The sequence below is a fragment of the Typopeltis vanoorti genome, chromosome 14, assembly GCF_054136105.1.
Source record: "Typopeltis vanoorti isolate ZY-2024b chromosome 14, IOZ_Tvanoo_1.0, whole genome shotgun sequence".
Classification (NCBI taxonomy): domain Eukaryota; kingdom Metazoa; phylum Arthropoda; class Arachnida; order Uropygi; family Thelyphonidae; genus Typopeltis; species Typopeltis vanoorti.
Window position 1 is genome coordinate 63,305,140 of NC_143562.1, and position 13,919 is coordinate 63,319,058.

The window sequence follows — 13,919 nt, forward strand, 5'->3', positions numbered from 1 at the left end:
TTTTTCTGGACATATAAGGACTCAAATACATGCTGTACTGGAATGATCTTAAATTAAAATCATTTCCAGTATAGTATATAGCAGAGACAAATTACAACAGTATGCTTAGCTGCAGGCTGTAGTCTAATTTCCTTTTGCATCTACAAAGTGATCTGTCCATAATGACTCATGACATTTTTTTTAATGCGTATATATATAGGTATCCCTTGCTTAATGCAGTTTTGATTATCGCGCCGAAATTAATTGCGGCAAGAGTTTTGATTAACGTGCCTTTAACCCTGAGGAGCTCGCAGCTGATCTGACAGATACAAGCAAAATGCTTAATATAAATATTCTCACACAATTCAGTGTATAGCTTGGAAGTCATTAGTAGCTGTGCATTCATATGTTATGAGTGATATTATTCTGCACTGTTTTTTGCTGTCAGTTTGGTTTAACACATGTTATGTAATGGTTTGTGATATTTGACAGTAAACTGTATCTGAGAGATACCGCGACCTCTGATGTCAGTATAGTATGGTTTAGTTTTTTTTTTTTTATTCTTTGTTCAGTAATTTTTAGATTGTAACTGAAAATAAACCATCATGTATTACAATAGAGAGCCAAAGACTTATTTATCATACATGTCCTCTAGGAGATGTGCTTTACATTTATGGAAAATACTAAGCAAAAGTGATCTGGAGCTTACCCCACCTTTACTATGGTTGCCCAGGTTATGTTGGTTTTGCTTGCATCTGCTGAAACTTTTAGTTTCTAAATATTCGGCACGAAACTTTTGTAGTTTCTATATTCGGCTATGAAATAATGTTGGATTCAATATCCACTTCATTTGTACCATCATGTATTATATTTGCAATGTTTTTTTTCCTTATGTTTTATTGCTTTTTTGCTGGGTCTGGAGAGTCGTTTTGCTTGTTATCATAGAATTTATGCCAATAAGAAAAAAACTAAAACTGTTCAAATGACTCTTGATAACTTCTTTTGATAAAAAAATGCAGTAAAAAATGTAGGTACAAGCACTTATTAAACATTTACTTTACATTCATTTTTTATCTTTCCTAAAAGAGTACCATATAAAACGAACTATTATTACAGTAATCGATCAGGGACGAATTGTACTTTTTACCATTGATTATTAGATTTGATTAACACGATTTTGATATAAGTGGTAACATCGAGGGATTAATTAACTGCGTTAATCTATGGATACCTGTTCGATATTTTGTTATGTAGAACTTAGTTATTAAATAAAAAATAAACCATGTTGGTTCAGTTATTAGAGATCATTCATGCTAGTTAAAAGTCTGATTATCTATTGTATGGTTTGAGCAACCTACTGTAGAATGATATGCATTCTGATTGCCTGGCTTTAGTGTCGTAATAGTAATAAATTAGGGTGTCCTGTGTATAGCAGAATCTTTGGCATAAAGTGTGTAATGAAGTAGTTTATGCCAAAAGGTTATAATCTGCTATATGATGATACGTAGAACTCTTAATGTTTTATTTTATTTTTTTATTCAAGCGTTTAGTTTCCTTTTTTGTGCATATCTCAATAGATAACTTATTTTACCCCCCCCCCCCCCAATTATTTTTTTTTTAAACCTTGTACGTTTAGTACATTATAACCTTTTACACAATTTCATACAGTATGGTGCAGAAAAAAAAAATAGTACTGAACTTCGGCACCCATTTACTCCATATTTGCACCATACTGTATATCAGGAGAGAATGCTGGTCTTGAAATTCACGCTTGCTCTTGTTATCATTCAGGGAATGAGAGGTGTGATTGAAGTCTGATTAGCAGATGAGGAAGATCCTAAAGCTCCTCATGTAATCGACGGGAATCGAACCTAGGACACTCCTTCCCCAGGCATATGGTTGCGAAGCGCATAGCCACTAGGCTAACCATGTGGGCATTTCATAATAAGAATAGCCTTTATTGTCTCAAGTTTTAACTGTGTTTTTCTCTGCAGTCCATAGAATTACTGGCCATTTAAAACTATATACAGGTAACCCTCGTATAACGTGGATGTTAGGTTCCGCAGAAATGCCGCGTTATATAAATCGCGTTATGCGAGTCTCAGATCACATAGAAAAAGTAGGGTTATGTTCTGAAATCGTTTTTTTTTTTTTAATTATATAAACAACAAATGACATATCCAACAAAAAAATATATTTTTATTTACTCATATTTGTAAATTTAGGGACACAAAAACACACGTGTTGAACAGATTATTTTATTAATTACTAATAAAATAAAACTTGATGTTTCAACCCCTGTATCGAGGTCATCATCGGAAGAATACAAGTGTATAAGGAACCAAGCTACATGCTCATGCCCTGTATACCGGTAAACTAAATCTACATAGTTAATTAATCCTTTTCCCTAGCCTGACCTCTAGTGATAAAAAAATAAATAAATAAAATTAAAAATAAATAAATAAAATAAAATAAAAAAATTTTTAATTAAAAAAAAAATAATAATAAATAAATACAACTACAATAAACTGCAAAAGTCCTCATGTATTAATATTCTTCTGGATAGTTCTGATTGTTATAATATGATTTCGTTCAGTTGCTGTTGAATGTTACAAACACTTCACCAGGTTGTCTTCTTGTAGTGGGATTTTTCTATGGCTAGTTTAGGTTGTTATACAGGTTGTAGATGGGTCCTCTACATTCTTGAAATGGTTAGGCCATCATTTTTGTTGAGATTTGGGTTGTGTTGAGCATTTCACATGACTCTTTAAATTTTCTCTCAAACCATGTTTTGGTGTGGCATAGAAGTTAAAAAGATGGTTAAAAAGAAAGAATATTTTTATTTAATTCAGGTAATTCATGTAAGTTAAGAAAACATAAACTCTGAAACAAATACATAGTATAAAAATTACAAATTGTACTTAAACTTCATTGCACATAATGCATAAATGTTTTAGGCAAAATTAAATAGTGCATATTTTAATCTTTCATAGCATGAGGATTGGTTAATAAACACTGGTTTTGTCATGTAATCACCTGATACATTACTACAAAACAGTAGAGTAATTCTATCTTTGGAAACTTTGAATCCAGGAGCTGATCTTTCATTTTTCAAAATATAGGTGCATTTTTGCACATTTTTCCAATACAATCAGCATTGAACACCTGGTCTGCACTATAAATGTTTATAAACTTTGAGAGTTTTTTGTTTAATAAGATTTCCATCCATAGGAATTTTCTTTTGAGGTGCAATCTTCTATCAAAATCATTAGAAATTTCTTCATTTTTCCATTAGAATATCGCATACATGAGCAACACACTTTGCACTTATTGTTGACTCAGCAATAAACATTTTCTCGGTTTTATGTTCATTTTGTTTGATTGTTCGAATTGTTGATTCATTTAAATTCAAAGTCCCTGCAAAAACTCCTGGTTTTTCTCCATTTTTCAGCCGATCCAAGATTTTGAATTTTTTTCTTCGAGAGAAATTAATTTTGTTTTCAATGTTGGTTTTTCCCTTTCATTGCAGTTTGTAGCCATTACTATAAAAATAATTTTTTACACAAAAAAGCAAGCATTACATATTGTATGTAACTCACCAGAAAATAAAGTGCTCAGCTTGAGACGAACACACTTATGATTTTTAATGCACTTTCCTGGCAGAAACAAGGACAATTTTCAACAATAAACATTTTATATGGTAAACAATTGAGGTACATGTGTGCTAAAGAGTATTTCCCCTAATATAAATTCGCTACTTATAATTACATGTGGAATACGGGCAGACACAAATTTAACAAAGATAAAATTTGATTTTTAAGTCGCACTTTGAAAAACATGAAAAGATAAAGGGTTACTACAATTTGTGGACCGTGTTTTTATCGGAACCGTGTTCAACAAGGGTTACTACAATTTTAGACTGTGTTATACGAGTGTTACCTGTATTTAGAAATTTATGTACATTTAATCATACAAATACAACGTTTATTTTACAAATGATATTCTATCTTTTTCAATTTAGCTACTTGAATACAAATTCTACCCTACAGTTCTTCTTTATGAACTGGTCAATAACATCATAAAAAGTTGGTTGTAACTTAATTTTCCCAAGCAACGCACACACTTGTAAAGGCTGGCTGAAGCTCACTGGCTAGAGCTACTTTGACTGCGTATGGCCCGTGTTTAAGCAACAGGGTGAGATGACATGGAGGGAGCGGAAATGGCTATGTGCATGCATGAAATCGCATCGCAGTGCTGAAGCGAGGACCTGGATTCTCCCACAACTGAGCAAGCAAGGTAGCTTGACTAGCGTCGGCCTTCAATACACAATGCAAAGCTCAATTATTGCCGCACAAGCTTAAAACATCTTCTGTCTACAAAAATAAAAACTTAAATGCTTATAAATGCATGCATTTATTAACAAACAAATATTACTTCTTTCTCAATTAATGAGCTTGCGCAGCAAGCATGGAGAATTCGCCACTGCTGTATATGGAGACCTATCTCTCTGTATATTAGAAGTTTCTGCAACCTTCATATAAAAAAAAAAAAGACGTATGCACTTATGTTCCTGTATTTATTAAAAAAAACGTTTACAGACATCAGGAGAGGATTCATGTCTTTTAACTGATGTAATATTAAGATAGTTGATGATTAAGATCGGCAATTTATTAATTAAAACTAGTAATTTCTTATGCAAATTTGTGTATTTTTGGAGTTAGATATAATGATAGTATAAATTGTAAATATTTTTTAAAGTAAATTATTAATAGTTATTACTCACTTATGAAGGAAAATGGTATTAAACATGATATCAAAATTGGAGATGTTAATGTCAGCTCTTTGCTTTATGCGGACGATGTTATACTTCTAAAGACATCCACTACAAGTCTGCAAGATTCCCTGACTAAATTGAATAACTGTTGTAATAGATATGGTATGAAGGTGAGCAATAAAAAGACAAAGACAATGAAAATAGGCAGAATCGTTGTGAATGGAGAACCTGTGGAACAAGTAAAACATTTCAGCTACTTAGGCACGATTTTTAGTGAAGATGGTAAATTAAATATGGAAATAGACAACAGAATCAACAAAGAATGGTATGGTAGGAAGTCAATTGAATAAATTCATATGGAATAAGAGAGAAATTAGTCGGAACACTAAATTAGCTGTATACAAGGTATACAAGACAGTGTTCAAACCAATTTTAACTTATGGATCTGAGAGCTAGGTCAGAAGTAAAACACTTGACCAAGGACTAGAGACTGAAGATATGTTCTGAAGATACCTTCAGAACATACGCAATTTACAGACAAAAAATACTAGTGGTGGTGGTGGTTGTGGGCAGTAGATGGCATTGATGGAGATGATTCGTAGTAGAGATTCGGTGTAATGGTTGTGACAGCTGTAGGTGTCCTCCCGCAATGAGTTTTCGGACTCCTTGTAGGCATCAGGAATAATAATATGAGAGTCCTGAGAAAGATTAGAGGCATGAAAAGATGGCATCAATGGCAATATCATATTAAAAACAAGGATATTAGGAAAGAACTTGACATTGTCAGCATCCAGGAATGTGTTAGAAGAGCTAATCTCATGTGGTATGGTCACTTAAACAGAATGGGAGAAGTAAGATTAGCAAAACAAGTGTTCTCTGCCAGGTTGGCAGGAAAAAGACCCAGAGGAAGACCAAGATATAGGTAGATTGATATGGTACAAAGTGCCTTAGACGATAGAAATATAAGTTCTGATAATGTTGGAGTCTTGACAAGTCACAGGCTGATTTGGTGGAAAATTGTAGATAGGAAGTTAGTAAAGATGTAGATTTTTCATGTAGTGCTATGATATTCTCTACACCCCTTGAGGGTACATGGCAGGAATTAGATGATGATTACCTTATTTATAAATGTTTCTACATAGTTTTTATTAGTTCTTGCAGATCTGTTCCATCTATTCTAATTCTTGTTTGTCAAGATGCCAGCAGTTCAATAAAAAAACAAGCTCAGTCTGTTTTATGTTAACAGAATTGGAAATAATGATTTGTGCAATAAGCATTGAAGTAAATCTTGTTGTTCTGCTGTTTTGTGCATCAAAAAAAAAAAAAGAAAGTTGGATAAGCCTTAGTAGTTGCAAGCCATTCTGCATATCATGGAAAATAATAAACAATAATTCTTAGTTGTGTGAAAAGATAGCACAGTTTCCTCAACAGAGGTGTATTTTTTCAGATTAACTAGTGCTTGCTTCTCATATGGAAGTGCTAGGCCTTTTGTTGTGGATAAAACAAACTTTACTGATTTTTTATGTTAAAAACTATGCTGTTCCACATTTTCAGTTTCAGAGATAGTGATGTTGTTTTTCATCTAGACAGGACACTCATATAACTATTTTTTTTTTTTACCATTTTACTAATGAGTATCTCGAGTTTGTACATCAAAGTGTCTTGAGTAGAAAAGGATTTTTTCTTGGTCATAATCCATGGATGTGATGTGTTTGTTGGCAAGAATGGCTAAAGGTCATGTGTCAGCTCAAAAAGAGAAATCTGAGCTTGTCTGAAGAGTCAGACGTTATTAAAGGTATGCGAAGGCAAAATGTGAGATTTCCTTCTAGAAAGAAGATGACTGTGTTTTAGTAGCAGTTCTTACCTTTCTACTGAATGATAAGGAGGTCAGTAATTAAAACACTGTGAAATATATAAGCTTGGAATATTTGGCATTGTCATGATTTATCAAATGTTTATAAGGAGGTGTGAAGGGTACTGTCATCAGCAGAACTGTGGATACAATTTGAAGTCAGTGGAAAAGGTGATGCATGTGCACTTTCATAGATCTTTGTTGATATATACAGGGTTTAAATCATTTATATGTTATAGTCAGTAGTCAGGTATAGTTGTTAGCCTGGAAAGACCTAGTTCAAATCCCATCTGGGACAAACTTTATATGGAATTTACATGTGAAGCTTTGACAGTTTCATACAGAGATGGTTTTTCCCTCTCAAATGCCAATATTTTATCCTTCAAAAACAAGCAATATTTACAGGCATTACACTAAAGACAAACTTTTATTGCTATTGAATTAGATGCCAAGTTATAAAGTCGACTCCTTTGTTATTGTCACTTCTTGCAATGTTAAATTTGTTCGTTGAGTCGGAAAACTTTTGGGGTGTAATTAATTTGAAGAGGACCAAAAGATAATATAGCAGATTTTCTATTGGGTAATTTGCATCTGGATTTTCTGTGGAATACAAATATTTGATCAAATCTGAACTGAGAAGCCTTTCATGCTTCTTGCATGGTCCATGTTGTTGGAAATAAGGTCCAAGTACTACTTTGTAGCATAGCAATTAAAAAAAAAAAAGTAATTGCATTAGTGATAGTATTTGCAAAACTTTGTGTACTTGAAAGAGGGATGAGGACAAAAGAGTGAAATATTGTCAAGAAAACATCTTTCCCCAAAAATATTTGCACCAGGAAGAACACGAGCTCCTTGTTGATCCCAAGAAAATATTTCGGCTACTATTGCAATCTGCTAACACCTTTTATTTTTCCTTTATTTATGAGGGAAGGTTGGGTTATTTTAGCCCTGTCTAGCTTTTAGAGGCTGAGTTGATCTCATGAAATTTGTTAAATCATTGGACCAGAAATGGCATCTATATTTCAGTATTTAACTGCAAAGTTGTTAAAAATTTCATGTACAAAACTTGGAGAATTTATATATTTTTTTAACCACAAATTAGGGAAAGCATTAAAAGACGAAGAAATCAAAAATTTTTATTAAAATAGAACTAAAAACCTTAAAATAATCTGTATTGATAGTTTTTGTAAGAGTTCGGGAGATAGTAATGTTAGAATATTTATGAAAACAACAACTAGGTAATCATCTTACATCAGGGCTTTTTATAAGATTGTAATGACATTGCTGAAATCATGCTTTTTCACCTGGACTTTACTCAAAATTTTGATGCAGTGAGTGATTAGCAGAGTAAACAATTACCCACTGGTAAAGAAGCAGTGATATTAGGGAAATGGAGTGCTTATATGATGGATGACTACTATTGGCATCACCAAAGAGATAACTGTTGGAGAGACCAAGTACATTGCTAAATTTATAATTTTTTTTTTAATTTGTTTTCTTGCTTATTATAAAAATCAAATATATAAGGAGTTGTTGTCTAGGTCTTGGAGAAAGTAGTCACGAGAAAAATACAGGAATGGATTGATGAAAATGAGATACTGTACGGGGGACAGCATGGATTTGTAAAGGGTAGATCATGCCTGAGTAACTTGCTCAAGTTTTATAACACAGTGACGGCTGAACTGGATAAGGGAAATGGGTTTACAGTGATACTGCTGGACCTGGCAAAGGCATTTGACAGGATACCACATGGAATTCTAATCTGTAAACTACAACATATGGGAATGGATATAGGGTTGGTGAGATGGATAGGTGGGTGGTTGATGGAGAGATATCAAACAGTGGTTTATTCAGGAGTGGAGTCCAAAAGACGGCCTGTGACTAGTGGGGTGCCGCAGGGTTCTCTTCTTGGACCACTGCTGTTTAATCTGTTCATTAACGATATAGGGAAGGATCTAAGTGGAACAGTTCATTTGTTTGCTGATGATGCAAAGTTGGGGAGGGCGATAGTGAATGCAGAAGATGTCAAAGTCTTGCAGGATGACTTAGATAGATTGGAGGTCTGGGCTAAGGAGAATGGATGTCAATTTAATGTGACAAAATGTAAGGTTATGCATTTTGGGATGAAAAGATTAGCAGCAGTATACCACATGGGTGGAACTGTACTCCAAGAGATTGATGAGGCCAGGGACTTGGGAGTGTTGGTGGATAGGGAGATGAAGTTTAGGGGGCACATTGCGAAAGTAGCTAAATCAGCTCATCAACTCACTTGGTTGTTGAAAAATACCTTGACGAGCAGAGAGGAGGTGGAGAGGATCCAGAGGCGAGTGACTAAGATGATAGCAGGTCTATGGAATGAACCATATGAGAACAGGTTGAAGATTTGTGGGTTGCAGAAACTGGTTGATAGGCGGAAAAGGGGTGATATGATTGAGACATTCAAATTGCTAAAAGGATTCTATAAGATTAATTCAGAGGATATTTTTGAGATCAGGACTGGTGTTGGGAGAACTAGGGGGCACCTATGGAAGCTGGGCAAGAGTATGGTTAGCAGTGGTGTTAGAGCTGGGTTCTTTACTTTTAGAGTGGTAAATGAGTGGAATAAGCTGCCAGAGTCTGTTGTGGGTGCTATGACAGTGAGCGAGTTCAAGGCAAGGTATGATAGATACCGTGAGAATGTCGTATAGTTGTGTGGACATGATGTTTAGGGCCTCCCTCGATGAGTCTAAGGACTCCCTGGAGTAGCCCGAAAATAATAATAAGTGGTTGATTTTTTTTGTGTATTTTACAAAATACAGATATTAGAAATACAGAAATCAGACATGCCAATGCAAATTTTTGTTAGGAAACTAGTCCTGAAATTTTATATACTGTGCACATCCATACCCTTCGTACAGCACTTTGAAAAATGACGATACATGCTGATTTTTGTAATATGTATTAGCCATTTACTTTCTTCGTTACTTAAGTCACCACTGTGCCTATGCCGTTATCGATGTAATAGCTGTGACATAATTTTTGGGGAGGAAGAAAATATATTTTGCTCTTTTGCTGTCCTTTGTTTACAATTCTTTACTGATATTACTGTGCTTTTTTAAATAAATCATTGTCCTTCTTTTGTTGGTTTATTTTAGATGATTCTTATTATATTTAATAAGAATATAATTTTTAAACTAAAAAACATTGGTAATAGACTAATTTTTCAAACCTGTAATCTGATAGCTTGTTCAGAGCTTTGTAATGGGAGAAATGAAAGTTGCTGATGCTAAAACAAATCATTATTAGACAAGAAACAATTCAACACGAAAATATGACTACAATAATGCGTAGAACGTGTCAGCAGTCTTTGTACGGTCTGTAGGTAGCTGCTGGAGAAGTTAAATTATGATATATCAACAGATCTGATTATTTCCCTACAGTATTTAGGATCAAACCTTTCGTTTCAGCAGTTGAGAGAGAGTTATTTGAGTCAGTTACTGCCGTTTCTCTCCCCCCCCCCCCTCACATCTGGAAGATTAAAAATCTATGGTTCACTTACATGGTTCCCTTAACAGAAACCAAGGGTTGATAATAAATGATGTCTGGAAATCACCAATCAGATCTCTTGAGACATATCAGAATTTAACTTCTTTATTTACCTGCAAACTCTACAAAGAGATTACTAGCACATGCGTACTACTGTAGTCATATTAGTGTTGGGTTGTTTCTCTTCTAATGAATGTTTTAACATCATCTGCTTTGTTATTTAAAAAGCCCTGAAGAAACCAGATTGTAATATAGATGTTGCAAAACTAGTATTTTTTTTTCTAGTGTACTGTCAACATTTAATAAAAATTTCCCTAGTATTACCAATAACTCTTATTGCATTTCATCAAACTACCATCAATTTAAAATGAGATTATCATTACCTGCCATCTCCAAGGACTCCTTGTGTGAGGGCATGATACCCCCCACACTGCTCTGTACACTACCTAATTATCCTTTTGCACACTACCACCAAGCTTTTTTTATTTATTAATTTTTTTGGCTGTAAACTTTGTCTTCTTTGTGGCTGAAAAACTGGAGTTTCCAGGAGAAGAACCTTACTGCTACTCTCTGAGTGACAAGAATTGAACTCAGGTCTGTTCCAATTGACGGATGCAATATCCTATCATTCTTCTAGCAGAGTTCTCTTATTTACCAAAAGGTAGGCTATGTGGTCATGGGTTATTGCACAATATAAATTATACAGTTGAAATGAAATCTTTTTAATTTGAATTTTGTATATTCAAAAAAGTAAAGCGCACCTAAATTTTTTGGGGTATGGATGATGCTACATCTAATAATGTATTTAAAAATAGGGCCCCAAAATAGTATTAATGGAAATAATGTAATAAAGATATAGAACTGATAAATGGCATGATTAAAACATAAATAAATGAAAAGAATAAAGAACAATAAATAAAAAATTATACATTCAAAATTTAAGAATTAAAATATGAAAAATCAGTAATAATCAATGACTAGATGTATTACCATTAAGTTTTGAAGTGAGTGATGTGAAATTCTTTTCAGAATCTTACAATATTGAAATAACCATTTTTCCTTGTAATGTTGTTTTTAAATTATTTTGTGGTATAACTATCACTTTCATTTTAATATTATGTATCAAATTCATTATTATTATTTTTTTTTTTTTTGTATGGGTATTATCTTTACGTTTTTCTAAATTCATAATCATTGTGATTTAATTGCATAATAAACTTGTGGGGGAAAAAAATAACACTCGAATATCTGCATGTTTGCTATGAAAATAGAAATCATTGATAGCTTTCTATTTTCTGTCTGTAGAATGAAAATCAGCAGTGAAAGATACATTGATATCCTACATCCTCAAAAGTCAGGCACTATTCAAAGTGACTATTTTATTCATTGAAGCTCTTACAACAAGAGCATGTTATTAAATCCAGATTTCTCTCCAAGTGCTATAATTTCCAATTCAAAGATAAGGTATTAAACTGTTGTATCCTTCGATCTCCAATATTCTTGGAATTTTATTTAGTAAGTGAAAACATTTATCATATACACCTGAAAATTACAGGAAGGAATGCTCTGCGCTATTGAGGATCATAAAATATATATTGCAGATTTGATTTAGAGAATTCTTATAAAATTGGAGATATGTATAATATTAGACCTCTAGAAAAACCATTTCACGATCGAATTCTAGTCGGCTGTTAAAGGAAAAAAGCTTTTTCCAGAGTAAGTCTCTGACGCAGGCAAGTACGTTTATTTTTCTTCCTGGGAACTCAGTTTTTTTCTAATACTGCATTTCAAAAATTCATCCATGTAACTCATACTATTTCACACAGCTGTACGAGTGTCAGTTTAGGATCACGAGATGGGCGCAAATATCTGCCATTTTGTTTCTCTCACGCATCTAAAATCATCGATAGCCAGGGTGATCGCTAAAGCCTATTAAGTTCGTTTAGACTAACAGGATTCTGTCTACTACATTTGGGGAAATAAAAAGTCGTTAGACGATTCGTTATTATAATTTGACATCTCCAGGGAGTCCAAAGACTCATCGAGGGCCAACTACTAACCGCGCTCAAACTTACTTAACTGACATCACACACACACATATATATATATGTGTGTGCATACACACACATCCTAGTTCTCTTCCAGCTTGAAACATGTCTATCGTTATATTTCGATTGTTATTCTCCTCTTCTTGACTAACATTACAGTTTTAGCTCTCACTGAGAATAATAAATGAACGGTTAGAAGTTTTGCATTTTATTTTTAATGCAAATTATTTCATACCCAAGAATTAATTATTGCCAGCTGTCTTTGGAGTGTAGCCATCTTCAGTTATTATTCTGCTATGCTCATTTTGTGAATAGAGAAAGACGGTAATTGGCTCAGTGATGCGACGGAGTCAGATAAGTTCAAGTGACAAGTACGTAAAGGGAGGAGCTTCTTGGTTTACGTATATTTAGGTCAGTGCCATTTCCTAATTTAGAACCGGTATATAGCTCCCACTTGTTTTGTAGATAAATATAGTTTAGTAGCACAAACATGGTGGCACAGATGAAGAAAAAAAAGTTTATATTGAGGACATACATTGTATTAGTAAATATGTAGTATTTATAGAAATATATATATTGAAGTTGGTCAACTGTTGGGAGCGGTTATTGAACCACGGGAAGCTAACGATGTGTTCATTCTCATTATTCTAGAAAATAATAGAATTACATTTTTCCAGTTCGAAAATGAAATTTAATTTAATTTCCAATTCTGACTTAATTTCATTAAATACATTTACCAGTGTATGCGCGTTAATTACATTATAACTTAAAATGCTACACCGAGATATCTACACAGAATTTTTATGTTTTTGCAAAGTGGATACTCGTACTTCCAGTGCGAGGCAGCTAATTATTATTATTATTTGACACCTCCAGGAAGTCCAAAGACTTATCGAGGGAGAGTGTGCAAACAGCATCGAACAATTTATGCAGCTTAACCTGTAACTGCGCGATTTGGTAGCCTGGCGACGAGCATTTGCTATTATCTAAAACAGCGAACCTATTAACCTAGTACATGTAATTAAAATTACGATAGATTTGTTAAAAAAAAAAAAAAAAAAAAAAAAAAAACACGCTTCATAGCAGATTAATAATAATAAAGAATCGAAAGCACAAAACAGATATAAACAGAACTACACGCCAGATAATTGTCACATTTACAAACACGATGCAACTTTTTTTTTTTTTCTCGTCAGTTTGGAAAGACCTGGGTTCCTGTTTAGGTTAGAAACCTTTTAAGAGCTTCCCAGGGAGATTTAGCAGAAGGAGGATGGGTTTTCACTTATGAAACTGGTTTTTCAATCCCCAAAACCGACAAGCTGCCAAAATAATGCGCCCGCTTAATAGACATAATACAAATACCTCAGTTGTTCGGCCGTAATCAGTGATATTGTAATTGAACTACAAATGAAAGAATTGCTACTTTCAAGATCATAACTGTTTATCAGAATGGCTGAGTGCAATTTGAATTAAATTTTAGAAACTATTACGAACACCTCAGTACAGCAGATTTCTTCCGTTCTGTTTATTTACTAGGATTTGTATTTTTATTTGTATTTGTATTTTTTTTCATTAAAAAAATACAAAATGAAAATGATAGCCCGAGTTTCGAATTGCAGACAAAAAAAAACAAAAAAACTTAAAATCGTATCGCATACTTCGTGTATAGATTTCAACAAAATATTATATGCATAGTTATTTATAGGAGTCTTATGAACCAGTGCAAAATTTTCATGAAATT